The sequence below is a fragment of the Gossypium hirsutum genome, chromosome A13 (assembly GCF_007990345.1).
Source record: "Gossypium hirsutum isolate 1008001.06 chromosome A13, Gossypium_hirsutum_v2.1, whole genome shotgun sequence".
In the NCBI taxonomy this organism is placed as follows: domain Eukaryota; kingdom Viridiplantae; phylum Streptophyta; class Magnoliopsida; order Malvales; family Malvaceae; genus Gossypium; species Gossypium hirsutum.
Window position 1 is genome coordinate 87,281,976 of NC_053436.1, and position 16,095 is coordinate 87,298,070.

A 16,095-nucleotide genomic window follows, 5' to 3' on the forward strand; every position below is an offset into this window, starting at 1 on the left:
TGGCAGAAGATGCTTTATAGACACCATACATAAGTTTGATACCATAATCATAGAGAAAAAAAATGGGCTTCCCAGTATAATCAACTTATTCTTTTTCTTCATCTCCACCAAAGTAGTATCCTTAACCTCATTGTCCAAAATATGTGACAGAGTTGGGGGCAAAATGACTTTTAGGAGGGGAGTGACTGAGATGGTAGAGAAAAAGATGAAACTAGAGTCGAGGCAGCAGTGGCTGTAGTTACTAACAAGCTCTTTAATCACAGCAATCACTACAGCCTTGAGTCACGTTTCAACTTTTCTCTAGCATCATAGTCACCCTTTCCCTTGAAAATCCTCTTGCCTCTAACTCTGTCACATGTTATGAACAATGAGTTTAAAGATACTACTTTGGTGGAGATGGAGAAAAAGAATAAGTTGATTATACTGGAAATATCCTTTTTTTTTTCTTATGATTATGGTCTTAAACTTATGTATAGGGTTTATAAAGCATTCTCTTATGGTGACATTAAACTTGAACCTATGATCACATAACGACCGCCAATTGGGGGCTCAAGTTATGCTTCAACCCATGACCGCATAACCACTATTAATTGTAAGCCCTAATTATACTTCAAACCATGATCGTATAACCACCGTGAACTAGGAGCCTGAGTTGCAATGTAATGGGCTTCTAAGGTGATGGTTCGATCCCCACACGACAGATGAAATGTGTAGGTCTTTAAGTCCACCACGTCACGATGGACTCAAACACACCTTAAAACTATCACACTATCTCCCTTAAACATTAACACAAATAAATATTTCCTTCCAAAAATTTCAACACTTAACAAAAAAAATTAGAAGATAATTTTTTATTTTGTAAGGGACGGTGGCCAAGAGAGTTGATGAAGTAGCGGGGAGTAAAACTATAATACCTTACGCCCGGCCCGATCATCGAATCTAGGTATAGAGCACAATAATATAAAATTGTTGAACTAATAAAACATGTGATAACTTAAAAACAATTTAAAATAGTATTAAGCCGCTTATAGTTGGGATATGAGTAACTGCATTTGACGGAAGCTTTATAAACATTCACAACTTCGAATATAATCGCGACGAGTTATCACACAAGCAATAGTTTAAAAAAAATCCATTTTTATTATTTGGCATCCCATAAAAAAATTTGGAGTAAAGCCTAATAAGGCTATACATAAACATCCAAAAATACAAAATAACATTTTCAAATACAAACTATTAAGTTCAAACTAGCGGCATCAAACAGATATCTAATATTCCCCAGCAATTTCATGTTACACTAAGACAAAAGAATGGCTTACAAATAGACCTTAAATCTAGTTGAATCATTGCTATGAATACATCCAACCTAAGAGCCTAAAATAAGAATAAAATAAATTAAGTACATAAGAACTTAATGAGTTCCAAGGAAAATATAACCCCACAATAGGATTCAACAAACACAATTAGAATAAGACTGACAGCATAATATGCCACTTCTTGTGAATACAATTTTCCTTCTTCCAAAGTACCTGCTGACGGATACTTCAAAAAACATATACAACCCCTTAGCGGACACTATCCATTATTAGAGACTCGTATATAACAATCACAAAGCACAATTGCTCTATTAGTATGCCACCCTTGCAGAATACCCTTATATGACCATTTATCGTACTTTTCACACTTCATGAAATATTCACACTTTGGTTTAACACTATATATACTTTTTTTTATTTGTATCACTTCTTCCTTGTGCTAGCTTCTAATCCTAGTTCCAAAGAAATAATATTCTTCTATCTTTATATTGCTCCTTAGAGCTATTAAACCAGTCATAGCCTCCATACCTCCATCATCCCTCCTTGTATTTCAAACACATAAGTGGTCCCCTGTAAGGTCAAGTATTCACCAGTCACAGTTTGCACCAGAGTACCATACCGGAGGCAAAACATAATATCTTGTATCTTCTTTTCATCATCATATGTAGCAACCCTCTAATACCTCATTACACCATTTTGGATATGAAGCTTGTGCACCAAGGAAGGAGTATTTATATCCATGCTCATGTAATACTTTTGCCTCTGGTATGATGATTGTAATTGTACATGCATCAACTCACTACCATGACCCTTTTGGCACATTACTAGAACCAAAGGTTAAGCTACTCACTTCGGTATACAATAGGAAGGTTGAGTTAAATATGTCCACTCAATACAATCTTGTTTTATCTCATTTTTACCATTGTGTTTTCTTAATGATTAATATGATCACTATCAACTAATGACTGTGATAAATTTTTCATTTGAAAAAATGCAACATGTGATCATATTCACATTTATCAATTCACACAATGTCAATGAGAGGATACCGTTAACTTCTTAATCAAGTTATGAATTCCATTATTGCTAGTAAAGTCATGTCAAACACAAGCTATGCACCCAACATACCAGCTATGGGCTCGATCATCTTTAGAGCATTAGCCTCCACTTGTATCAAAACACATGAGTTACATATGCATGGTCAGTGACTAATTCAGGATTAAGGCAAGTCACACCATGAACATTACAAGTGAATTAATTCATAAAAGAATTCAGAATTAATTCAACTCGGGTCCAGTCCAATGTACAATTCTTCTATTGAGTACATTTATGTCTCTACTCATGCAGTCAACTAGCCATCGCCCGAATTGGAATTGTAGATGACATAATAATATTTCTATATGTTTGAATCAAATGATCATTTTGATTTTTTTACGGGATTACAGACTCATTTAAATTATCTACCGAAGTAAGTTATCTTCTCACAATATAAACATACTCACAGTGCCACTTATCATCAGCTTGAACTTAGACAATCAATGAGCTAATATTTATTTTTCAAAATTTTTCTATGTATGCAAAACATGAAAGACAAAAACACAAAAGATATAATAGTGAAATGTGAAATTAACTTTATTTATTTATCCATTGTTCAAATACATAGAAAACAGTTACATGTTTACTACAATATAGGCATATTTCCCAACAATAGAATCATCCCAAATTAGATTCTAACATTATCTTACCTATGGTGAAAGTGAATCCTAGGGTTCCCGTGCCAATTTTCATTGCCAATATTCATAGTCATCTAACAACCCGGTTTAGACCCTAGTTGGAATAGTAGTTTTGGGATCAAAAATTTGAGTCAAAAAAACCATTTTAATATTATTTTCCATGTTACAGTATATGGTTAAGCATGTGTGAAAGTTTTGTATGAAAATTGATCGTTTGTGTGCTCAATTTGATAAAAGGACTAAATTGTAAAAAATACAAAAGTTGTGTGCTACATGAGCCCCGAATTGACATGGCTTATTAATTATGAGGTCCTTATGTTGATATTAGACCACTGAATTTATGAATGGAAATATATGCCAAGGGTTAGTGGATTTTAAATGTATATAATAAGGTTATTTTGGCAAATGATGAATTAATGCTTATTAATTAAACAAAACATGATTTTTGCTTCATCTTTTCATCATTTTGCCAAAAATACAAAGAAAATAAGAAAGGAATAAAAGCTTTTAGGGTTTGGCTCCTTTTGATTGTGATTAAGGTATGTTCTTTGATCGGTTTTCGATAATTTTTATGTTTTTATGATCGTTGCTCTGTGTTTTATTAAGCCCATGCCTCAATTTCTGAAATTGTTAATGATTTCACGAGATTCCATTGTTGATTTTGTGAGCTTTGTGATGTTAATTTATGAAAAATGAAAGACATGTGTTAGATTAATATGTTTTGTACTTGAATTTTTGATGAATTTGAGTAATTTAGGCTAAATTATGAAAATGAGATTTTGAGGGACTAAAATGTGAAATAAATGAAATATGTGGGTTTATATGAGCTAAAGGAATATTCGGCCAACATGTGTAATATGAAATTATGTGTATTTTATGATTTTATGAATTAGGGACTAATGTGTTAAAGTGTGAAAATGTGAGGGCTAATTTGTAAAATGCCTTAAATATGTGTTAATGGATTGATTTGAATGAATGTGAGATTGAACAAGTCAAATTTGATTGTTTTTATATCAAAAACCAAAGAAAACGAAATTAAATCGGGGAAAGTCAAAAGTAGTTGAATAGCCGTTCGTTTCCGTTCATTCCCGTACAAGGTAAGTCTCTATACAAATAAATGTGTTTGAATTGATTATTCATGCTTATATGATATTGAATTGTGATGAATGGTTATAAATGTAACACCCCAAACCCGACCCAGACGTTATGACCGGATCTGACATGCCACATCGAAGCATTCAAAACATTTTATATTGTTGATCCAGAAAAACTTACTTAGTGTTTTAAAAGATAATTTCATTATAGGTTAAAGTGAATGGAAGCTGTGCACCAGGTAGGAAACCGGAAAAGAGGTGGTGAGTCCATCGGATTGCTTAAGTACCAAGCTCCCTTCAAATCCAATCCTAGACATGCATACCGCCATTGCCACACCTTAACGTCATGGATATTTCTAGGAAACCGATTTGATTATGTCATTTTTAGGAAAAGTGATTAATTTTGGAAAATATTTTCATTGCGGAAGCTTTGCTTGTTGTCGTGTTATTTTGAAATCAATTGTTGTTTTTGAAAACGCGCCCTAAAGCTATCCAATTTCAACAGTTAAAATAAGTAATACATATCTTAGTAATACATATTAAAACCATAAAAAATAATTAAGCGGCCTTATTACATTAAAAAACCCAAAACTTCAAACGTAAATAAAAGGATGTCCAGTTCACCAGAAGAAAATCAAACTTTCAGAATGGGTGGCCACTCCGAATTCCCTCACAGCTCCAAGCCCACTATGGTTGGGGATTACCTGGGTGGATGAAAATAAAAGGGGTGAGTTTGGGGAAACTCAGTGTGTAAATTAACCCAACCATAGCCTATATCAGCTCAAACCACAGAAATAGAATAAGTTGGCCTTAGCCCAGAACAGAAATTCAGAATAAAGCCCATAGGCCCATAACAGAACAGAACAAATATTACATGTTTATGCAAAAACCCAACCCAGATTCATCCATAACACCCCCGTACCAGCCTTACACCATGTGGGGAGACTACTCGACCCACCCAACAGCTACACACCACAGAAATCGCAGCGAGGCTGCCAGATATTGTGACGAAGTCACCAGATACAGATATTGTGGCAGAGCCGCCAGAACAGATATATGTGGCAGAGCCACCAGATCAGATAATCGTGGCATAGCCACCAGAACAGATATATGTGGCAGAGCCACCAGGACGCTTCCTCCATAATATAACCCATGTCCCCATGCAACAGATATATAATCATGGCATACATCATACAGAATCAGATCGTCGTGCTTTTCAGTCAAAATTAACCCTAGGGGTATAACGGTAAGTTTGCACCTAGGGGTATAACAGTAATTTTCCATACATAGGGGTATTATAGTAATTTAGCTGCTTTTAGGGTTTTCATGCATATCCTAACTATTTACGTACTATCAGAACACTTACCGCGCATACTTATCGAATTGGGCCCGTTGGCCCATGAACCCGATCTTTGGCCCATTAAGCCCAAATTATCAAAATGTACGAAATCGCGCGTACTGCAGTTTATTACTTTAGATTACCAAATATACAAACCCAACTATCTTACGAGCATTTGCACACTCGTAAATTCCCAAAATACCGACTTTTCGGCATTTCTGCTTTTCGACTTTTGCCAATCTAGTCTATGAGAGGGTGTCAGTTACACACCTGTTTGCGACGATATGCTGACGAGATCCACACACGGACCGCCTACAATTGGATTACTAACACTTTAATCTAACTATTCAAATACGAACTACGTATTAACCCCTTACAATATTCAGCCAACCACACCTACAGATCAGAGTAAGCTTATAAGAAATCAATAAGCAACTCATTAACAAATTTTTGTCAGTGTTTACCACATAATCATAATTTTACTGCAAGTTGTCTTCCTGAGCAACAGTCACTAAATCATTTATAACTAGAGCTACGAAACTCCAAATAAAGTGCCGTTAATTTTCCCTGAAAATAGACTCATATATCTTCTATCCATACAATTTTCAGAATTTTTGGTATGGCCAATCAATACCAAATTTTTCTTAAAGTTTCCCATGTTTCACTGTTTAACTAATCTGACCACTCTTCATTACGAATCAAATTTCTCATTGTACAGAATTCAAAATATGTTCTTGTTTATTCCATTTGAAACTAGACTCATTAAGCTTTAATTACATAATTTATGCAGCTTCTAATTCATCTCCCACAATTTATGGTGATTTTCCAAAGTCACGTTAATATTGTTGTCTCAAGCAGATTTATTACCAAATCACTCTTTCACACCTAACTTGCATGCTTGTTATTTAAACATGTATATCACCAATCAATCATCTCATATCTATGATTTTACTTAAGTATAATCTCCATTTCATCATTTTAAAGCACAACATGTTAGCTGATTTTTCCCCTTAGCATCTGTACAAGCCCAATTTTGGACCCAAACCCAAGCCCACTAAATACCCACTGAACCCACTAAGCCTAAAACCCAACTCAAACCTACCCAAAACCCATTACAACCCAAGCCCAATAGGCCCAAAATAATGTGGCCCAAACCTTTAAAGCAAAACAACAAGAATTTCAAACCCTAGGTGCGGCCTGACTCCAACCACTGCCTCAGTGCTAGTGGCACCGCCACCACCGTTTGCCTGCCATACAAAGAAGAAAAAAAATAGTAAATATGTAGATGACAAGTTTGTAAATGGCTATAAAAAGCCAGGTCTAATACCATTGTAAGGGTCGGGATTCTTTTAAAAATAAAAAACGAGCAACATTCGATTTCAAGTAAAAACAGAGACTTTAGCAACATCAAAAGCAGGGAATAGCCCCATATCAAAGACCGGAGAATCGAAAACAGCAAGCCTAAGGTCTATTTTCTTTTTTTTCTTTTCGAATTTATTTACATATATTATCCCCATTTTTAATAAAACAACACATATATTAAATAAATAAAAAATATATAAAAAAGAGGGAAAATAGACCTGAAGTTCTGTTTGCAATCAAGTTTCTGTTTCTTTTAAATTAGCCCTGAAGTTCACCACGGTTTGCGATCTGGTCCTTCCCTCAGCGACGTCGTTTTAAGGGTTCGGGTAAATTGCCCTTTTGGCCCCCGTATGTTATTCGCGTATTCAAATAGGTGCCCCTTTTTATATTTCCTTTCAAATTGGCCCCAAAATTCTGTTTTAGTTTCGAATTTGGTCCCTTCTTTGAGATTTAATCTGATTTTTATATTATTTTTACTCTATTTTTTTATTTTTAGCATTATTTTAACTGTTATTATTATTATTATTATCATATTCATTAACATATTATTATTATTTTTGCTATACTATTGTTATTATTATATATATACATACCTTTTATTATTTTATGTATATTTTAAATATTATTATCGTTATTATTATCACCTATATGGTTATTATTATTACTATTAATATATATTTTACTGCATATGTACATATATACATTTTCTATATGTATAGTATTATTTTAATTACTTTATTTTAATATTACTATCATATTATATTTGCTTTTTGCATTGTAACATTATTATTATTATCATTATTATCATTATATATTAGTGTACATTTTTATATGTACATATACACATTTATATATGTAGTTTTTTATATATATATTATTACTTTAATTTAATACTTTTATTGCTTTTTCTTTTGTATTTCTATTATTATTACATAGTAGTATGTATTTTCATTATATATGTATATGTATATATATGTTATATAGCATTATTAATAGCTTAATATTATTGTTTTAGGTATTTGTATGTCACATATGTTTTCATTAAATATATATACATTATATTCCCTATTACGCACATATCTTAATATTATATTACGTACATTTTTACATACATATATATATTTTTATGTATACCCTGTCTATACTTTTAATATATTACACATATTTTTAAGTATATATATGTCTGTTAATATCGCATTTTTATATATTTTAATACTACGTACACATTTTATTTCTATTATTACGTATAAGTTTTAATACATATATTTATGTATTTATATATCGTTATTATTAGTCTTTTTCTTATTATTACTATTTTTAATAAATATTGCGTATATATTTGTAACCTGGTATTATATGTTTTACATACATATGCTCCCTACTACTTCATATTCACATTATTACTATCATGTTTAAATACCATGCATTATTATCGTTTCGCACTATTGTTATTTACATTATTATTATTTTCGTTTTCATTTTCGCTATCATTGTCATTTTTATTTTTGCCATGTTTAACATTTGTTTATATTTGCATACTATTAGCCTTGATATTACTTCACCTTTTACGGTTGCTCATGTTATTGTCTTGACACCGTCGCACTATTATTATATTCTTATACATGTCAATGCTATATTTTGCTTTTACATCTTACTATAAATCGCGTTACTTTTTGCTCAATATATTAAAACAATTCTTTCATAAAAGCAAAATCCGTTATTAGGTAATTCGAGTTAATCGTGCCCTAACTTACTGGGTTTCGACTTTTCTCATTTAACCTAAATAACGGAATATTCTTTTTAAATCACGATACAAGTCTTAAAAATGCTTATTTTCGGAAATACGAAGCGTGGTGCCCTAACTTACCGGGTATGACACTTTGAAACTTCAAAACAAGATCTTTTACAAGTAAAGGCAATGTTCGGTGTTCGGGAATTCGAGGAAACGTGCCCTAACTTACTGGGTCTCGATCTTCCTCGTTCACCCTAACTAACCGAATATCCTTTTAAAAGAGGTCAAAATATATTTATTTTAAATACAAGGCAAGCTCATTCTCAAAAGTTCGAGATGTCGTATCCTAACTCACTGGATATAACATGTCGTTGCCTTGAGACGAGAATGTCTTTGACATTTCAATGTTCACTTTACAAAAAAGGATTGTATCTTAAATTCTTTCAAGTTTTCAATCTTCGACACTAAGACACTAATTAATCAACTAGGTACCAGTTTTGGGCGTATTGAGGGTGCTAATCCTTCCTCGTGCGTAACCGACTCCCGAACTTGTTTTCTTGATTTGCGTAGACCAAAATTGTTGTTTAAATAAATCAAGTTATTTATTGAAAACAACCACTTTAACGAGGTGACCCGATCATACCTAGTCAAAAAGGATCGATGGCGACTTTCGTTTTTTGTGTTCATTTTCAAAATCCAAGTCGACCACCGTTTTACCAAAAAAATGGTTACGACAGCATCTAAGGCACACGCATGCTCATTTGTTTGGCTCAACTTCACCTATCTTCCATTTTTCATCAAAAGAACATGAAACAACAACCATTTCCTTCATTTTAATTCTTGACTAAATCCTCACAACACAACTAAAAACCAAAATATGCTTCAAGAGTTAAGGTAGAATCAAGAAGAACTCATGAACATCAAGATAGAAGCAAACTACCATGAACTTACCTTCAATTTTCTTCCCCAAGTGACCGAACATTCAAGAGCTTTCTCCTCTCCTTTCCCTTCTCTAACTTTCGGCTATGATGAGCAAAGATGGATAAAACTTTGTTCTTTTCACCCCTTTTTCTTTTAATAAAATTTCATATTTCATCCATTTAATTCTTTAATACAAAAGACATGAAATGCCCATCATGGAACATTTACCTAAACCATTATCATGGAACATTTGCCTAACCCATTATCATGGAATATTTACCTAATCTATTATCATGGAACATTTACCTAACCCATTATCAATTTGTCCAATGAATTATGGATATCAAGTGCTCATATTGTCTAAAACAACATAATGGCTGGCCACTTCATGTAAAATGGGAGGTTTGTCATGCAAATCCTCCTATTTTGCACTCCTATTTATTTTGCACTCCTCATTAGCAAAATTTATAGAAGGCTAAGAATATACAGGGAGTCGAAATCTCTACTTTAAATTCTTTATCTCTTAATAACTTTGAAATATGATTATTAAATTGTTTCACTAAATCCCACTAAGTTAATCTGAGCTTATGATTGTATTGATTTAGTTGCAGGGTTAAATATTAACATAGCCGCTATGAGAGAGGACCAAGCCAGACTCCGCCATCTGGAGGTAAAAGGCGCGGTAGTCATAAAATGCATATAGATTGGCACTCCTTAAAGGCTACACCTTGGGAATTAAATTGGATATATTAGTGTTGTAAACTTAAATCAGAATAGTGAAAAATGTTAGAAGTTATTGATATAATGAAATTGTAAGAATTCTAAAGTTTGTTTAAAGTAGTTTATGGATGAAGATAAATTTTGTAAAATGAAGAAGACAAAATATTTAAATGGGATAGTTCAGGAGTTTTGTTAAGTTATACGTGGTTTATGGCATTCGGTACCCAGACCTATGGATCGGGCCGGGTATAGGGTGTTATAATAACTTTGTATTGAAAGGGACACATCATTTGTCAATAACCTCGGTAGTCAAAGAAACAAATCGATTCTTATCAGCCTTATTTCTAAAGCGAGCGGAAAAATATGTTGGACATATAAAGGGCGGTCATGTTTTGTGCAAGAAGGTGATGAAAGAAATTAGTGAAAAATACAGATAAAGAGAACTATATGTCTGCAGTGTGTCACTTTTTTTCGAAATCAAATATTTTGGGTTACGGAGTTTCATAGACCCGACGAAGGTATTATCAGGGGGATCGTACCATGTATACTTACGACTATTAGAGATTTCAAGTACTTCATTTTCCATGCACACATGCAATTGTTGCATGGTCTTGGCATGTCTGGATTGCATGAGCTATGGTGACGAAATGCAAAAACTAAAACACATATATAAAGTATGGAAATTTGAATTCCCACTAGTCGAAAATGAAAGTATGTAGTCGTTTATCTCAAGCACTCCATTTGATTTGGTATTGGATATTACGTTGTATCGCAAGCCAAAAGGTCGACCGACTTCTACTTTGATACACGCCAATATGGATATTCGAGAGAGGATAGACCAACCAAGATTATGCAGTTATTATAGGAACCTAGTGCATATTATGCCAACATGTTTACACTTGGGGCAACATTGAGGATAAGACCTAGTTAAAATATTTATTCATTTTTTTTATAGATATACAAAAAAGAAGCAAACAAACAATTTGTTCATTTTTTAGTAAATTATAAATATTGATATATTGTTGATGTAAAATTCAATAGAATACAATATAAACAACTTTTTCATTTTTTCATAGATTGTAAATAAATAAGTATATACTATTGATATGATATACAATAGCCCAATTTTTTTATATAATTGGAATAAGTACTGTCGAAACCTTTTTTTTTAAAAAAAAGGGGGTCGACTTTTTATTTAAAATGAAAACGGAAGTCGCCACCAATTTTTTTGAGGTGCGATCGGATCACCTAGTAATTTGGTCGTTTTAATAAAATATTTTGATTTACTAAAACAACGATTTTGGTCTACGGAATCAGAGAAAAACAGGGTCGGGAGTCAGTTACGTACGAGGAAGGATTCGCACCATCGTAATGCCCAAAATTGGTACCTAATTGATTAATTAATGTCTTAATGTCGAATTTTGAAAATTTGGAAAAAATTAAAAATACGATCTCTTTTTATTAATGTTAAATTTTTTAAAAAAACGCTTGAATTAGATTGAAACGAACATCAAAGGCCTACTCGTCCCACGATAACAATATGCCACATCCTGTAAGTTAGGATGCAACACTTGAACCCTCGAGAACAAGCTTGCCTTTAATTTTTATTTAAAACTTAGGTATTTTAAATTTAGAAGGATGTTCGGTCGTTTAGATTTGACGAGAAAATCGAAACCCCATAAGTTAGGGTACGACTTCTCGAATTTCCAAGAAACAAAACATTGCCTCACTTTTAAATTTTTTGAATAATAACGATTACAAAACCAGAACGATACCTGCTATTTAGTTGAAATATAATAAAATGGTATGTTATGGATAAAGGAAAAAAAATTAAACGCGGCCTTTGAAGTGATTTCAATGAAATGTAATGAAATGATAACATACAAAATGGAGTAATAATTTACGAATAAAATATTGCAATAATGAATTACAATGGCACGAAAATATGAATAAACAAATTCTAATACACATAATGGCAATAATCGCAACACACATTATTTTAATATCTATATTAACAATCAAAGAAGACGAAACAAAATAATATATAAAACAATTCGAAGTAAACAATATATAAGAAGCTTGAAATAAATAATATATGGAAAAAATTAAAATAAATAATATAAAAAAATGGTTCAAAATAAACAGTATAAAAAAATAACACAAATAAGATCAAAACAATTCGAAATAAATAATTTAAAGCAATTTAAAATAAATAATATATAAGACATTTTTTTAAAAGAAATAATATGTAAAAAAATCTAAAATAAATCATATATATGAAACAGTTTAAAATATAAAAATGTATAAAGCAGTTTAAAATAGATAATATATTAATAAATTTAAAATAAATAATATCTAAAATCATTTAAAATAAATAATATAAAACAGTTTAATATAAATGATATATAAAATTTACAACAAATAAAATAGTTTAAAATAAAATATATAAAACTATTAAAATGAATAAATAAATAACAAGTTAAAAAAAGTTAAAGTTCAACAAATTAGGGATTGAATCAGAATAGAAATGAAATTAAAAGTAAAAATCATAATAAAATAAACAAATCATAATTGATTTATATATTTTATGTCAAAACCATTTTTTATGTTGAAAATCGTGGATCGACTTTAAAATAAAATATGGAGTCGCCACCGATCTTTTTTCGAGGTGTGATCGAATCACCTTGAGATTGATCATTTTAACAAAATATTTTGATTCATTAAAACAATGATTTTGATCTACGAAATTTGAGAAAACAGGTTCGGGAGTCGGTTACACACGAGGAAGGATTAGCACCCTCGTAATGCCCAAAATTGGTACCTAATTGATTAATTACTGTCTTAATGTTGAAAATTTGAAAAGGTTTTGGAATACGATCTTTTTTGGAAGACGTTTGAATAAATCGAGTTGGATTTTAAGATTCTCTTATTCCGGAGGAATAAAATATCACATCTAATACGTTACGATACGGCATTTTAAACCCTTGAAACTAAGATCATCTCGTGATTTCCAAAACTCATGCATTAAAATTTTAAAAGGATATTTAGCTATTTGGTCAAACGAAAAATCAAAACCCAGCACGTTAGAGCAAGATTCCTCGGATTTTCAAACACGAAATATTGCCTTGTTTTGAGAAAATTTCAAATAAAAGCGATTATTTATTCGGTTTGTTTGGAGTAAATAAAATGATCGATGTCAGACAAAAGTTAGAATTTCAATCACGATGCAATAACAAGAAACAAAAGCATAGTAACAAGCATGGAACAATAATGCATGGCAACAATATTATACAAATGAAAAAAAATAGTATGAAAATACAAAGGAACAAATTAGGGTACACACAATAGCAATAGTCCCACACCATACATTATGCAAATACAAATATTAATAATCAAAGACTAATGAAATTTAAAAAATATAATAAATATAAAAAAAATAAAACAAAATAAACAATGTTAAAACAAATAATGAGAAAGAAAAAAAATTTGAAATCAACAATATATAAAATAATTTAAAGAAATAAATTATATATAAAAGATTTTAAAATAAATAATATATGTGAAAGTTTGAAATAAATCATACAAAAAGAAATAAATAATATATAAAATAATAATATATAAATGAGCTTTAAAATAAGTATTACGTGAAAAGAAATCTAAAATTAGTAATATACAAAACAATTTAAATAAAGTATATTAACCTAAAAGAAATCATATACATAGAATAAAAATAATTTAATACAAATTATATACATATGTAAAATAATAATGCATAAAAGTGTTTAAAATAGCCATCACATAATAATTTAAAATAAAGAATATACATAAAAGAGAATTTTAAGAATAAATAAATAAAACAATTAAAAAAATACAGAAGAAAATATAAAGAACAATGGATTCAACATAATGATATATAAAAAAAAGTCAGTAAGCTATTTATTAAAACAAAATTTTAAAAAAGGATTATCATTAATATAAAATAATTTAATATATATAAAAAAATGAACAATGACTTTTTCGTAAAATAATTTAAAATAAATAATATAAAAACAATTTTACAAAAAAAACTAAAATTAGAAGGGAAAGGACTAAATTGAAGTAAAAACAAAATCAAAAGGATAGTTTACAAACAAATAAAACGGTTAAACAACATTGAGGACTAAAATACGATGTGCGCAAACCAATAGAGATTAAAAACGCAACTATCCCAAGCCTCTGAACACAGCGTTTCAATGTAGACCAAAATGTAACGGTGCATAAATCCCAGGGAAAATTAAAAAAAAACTAAAGACATACAAAAAGGGCCCAATCAAAAGATAACGCAAAAGCGAGGAACTAGATGCGCAATTTACCCATTTAGGGCAAAATGCTCGGATTCATCCATGGATTGGGTCATTGGGCGGAGCCCTTATTTTTAAACGGCGCCGTTTGATTTGTTTTTTAAAACCAAAAAAAAAAGGTTCATTAAAACCTCATTTTTGTTACTGCTTAAAAACAAGGGATTTTTCCTTTTTAAATCCCCATTTCTTGCTCTTCTTCGACAGGTCAAAGAGAAGCAGTTTGACAGCCATTTTTGAGCCAAATTTCAACTACATAAAAGGATTCTCTGACGCCGCGACTATGGGTTCAAGTAAAGTCTTTCTCCTTTTCCCTTTTTTATTTTTGTATGTATGAAAAAAAGAGAATAAAAAAACAAAAAGAATGAAATGAAACAATAGAAAATCAAAATAAAAAATCACTTTAAAAAATTTTTAGATCCGAAGTTTTTTTGATCTTTTCTTCTATTTCTCCCTCCCCACTTACAATTGTCGTATTCGGCCCTTTTATAGCCGAAAATAAAATACAAAAATCCTAATTTTCATTTTTCTTTGATTTTATTTGCTGTATATTGGTTAGTCTGTTGCAGGAGGCCAGTAGGATTGAGTCCGTGCATGGAGGCTACGTGGGAGACTGCTGCGACACCTAGGGTTTTCGAAGGTTTCCTTCAGTTTTGGGCCGTTCGGGCCTGTAAGAGTTAGGAATTTTTTTTTTTTAAAAATGGGTTAGGGTTTGGCTTTATGTAATTGGGTTGGGACTTTTGTTTGGGTCTAATGTAATGGGCTAAGGGGTTAAGTTTATTGGGTCCGTTGGGCCATTGTATTATGGACATTTGGACTTTACATAATAATTTATATTTTGGTTTATTTTGTTTTTGTTTTCTGGTTTTTTGGTTTCTAACGTGCCCGGACAAATTGGGCCAATTACAGTGATCAGAATTGATCAAATGCTCTTAACTAGATGTGTATGCATGATATTTGCATGAATGCAGAATGTTATTTTTTTCAAGAATGGTTTTTTTTTAATGCTTGGGTTGACATTGCTCGTTGTTCATCGAGGTTTTATCACTGACTTATTACGTTGCCTTCTTGCTTCGCTGGTATCTGTGATAGAAAACCCGAAGAAATAATCACAAATTGGGCTATTCTTTCCCAAATATTTCCAACTCTTAAATTTGGTTAGTTCTAACTAGTGGTCCCGTTTCAGGGCCCTGTACTATTTAGAAGCACTTTAGAGTTATATACAAAACTGCTTTTGCTTGAATATTATTAGTCCATCAATTGTTATTTCAATGAAAAATGCTTGAAAAAGATTATCACAATGGACAAGATAGAAATTTATTGAGAGCAAAGCTCGAAATGAATTTATCATAATAGCAAATTTTGCTGGAATATAGAATGAATTAGATGAAAATAGGTGCCCCAGATATCGTAGCATGAGCTTCTCTGCACAAAAATTCTCGAAGACCCTTTGAACTTGTTATGTGTTTAGAAGACCTAGAAGGCTTTGTTGATGCCCCAAGATGTAACATCCTCCTCCTTGTTAATTCAGGCAAAACAAA

The 16,095-nt window shown here is 31.4% G+C and overlaps 1 long non-coding RNA gene across 1 annotated transcript; it reads left to right on the forward strand.

Annotated features, from left to right (window-relative positions):
• Positions 1-14,315: 14,315 nt before the first annotated feature.
• On the forward strand, positions 14,316-15,400 carry LOC107894732 (uncharacterized). Its single transcript, XR_001683237.2, has 2 exons — positions 14,316-14,847; positions 15,114-15,400. It is a non-coding gene; the product is annotated as an uncharacterized lncRNA (long non-coding RNA).
• The last annotated feature ends 695 nt before the right edge of the window (positions 15,401-16,095 follow it).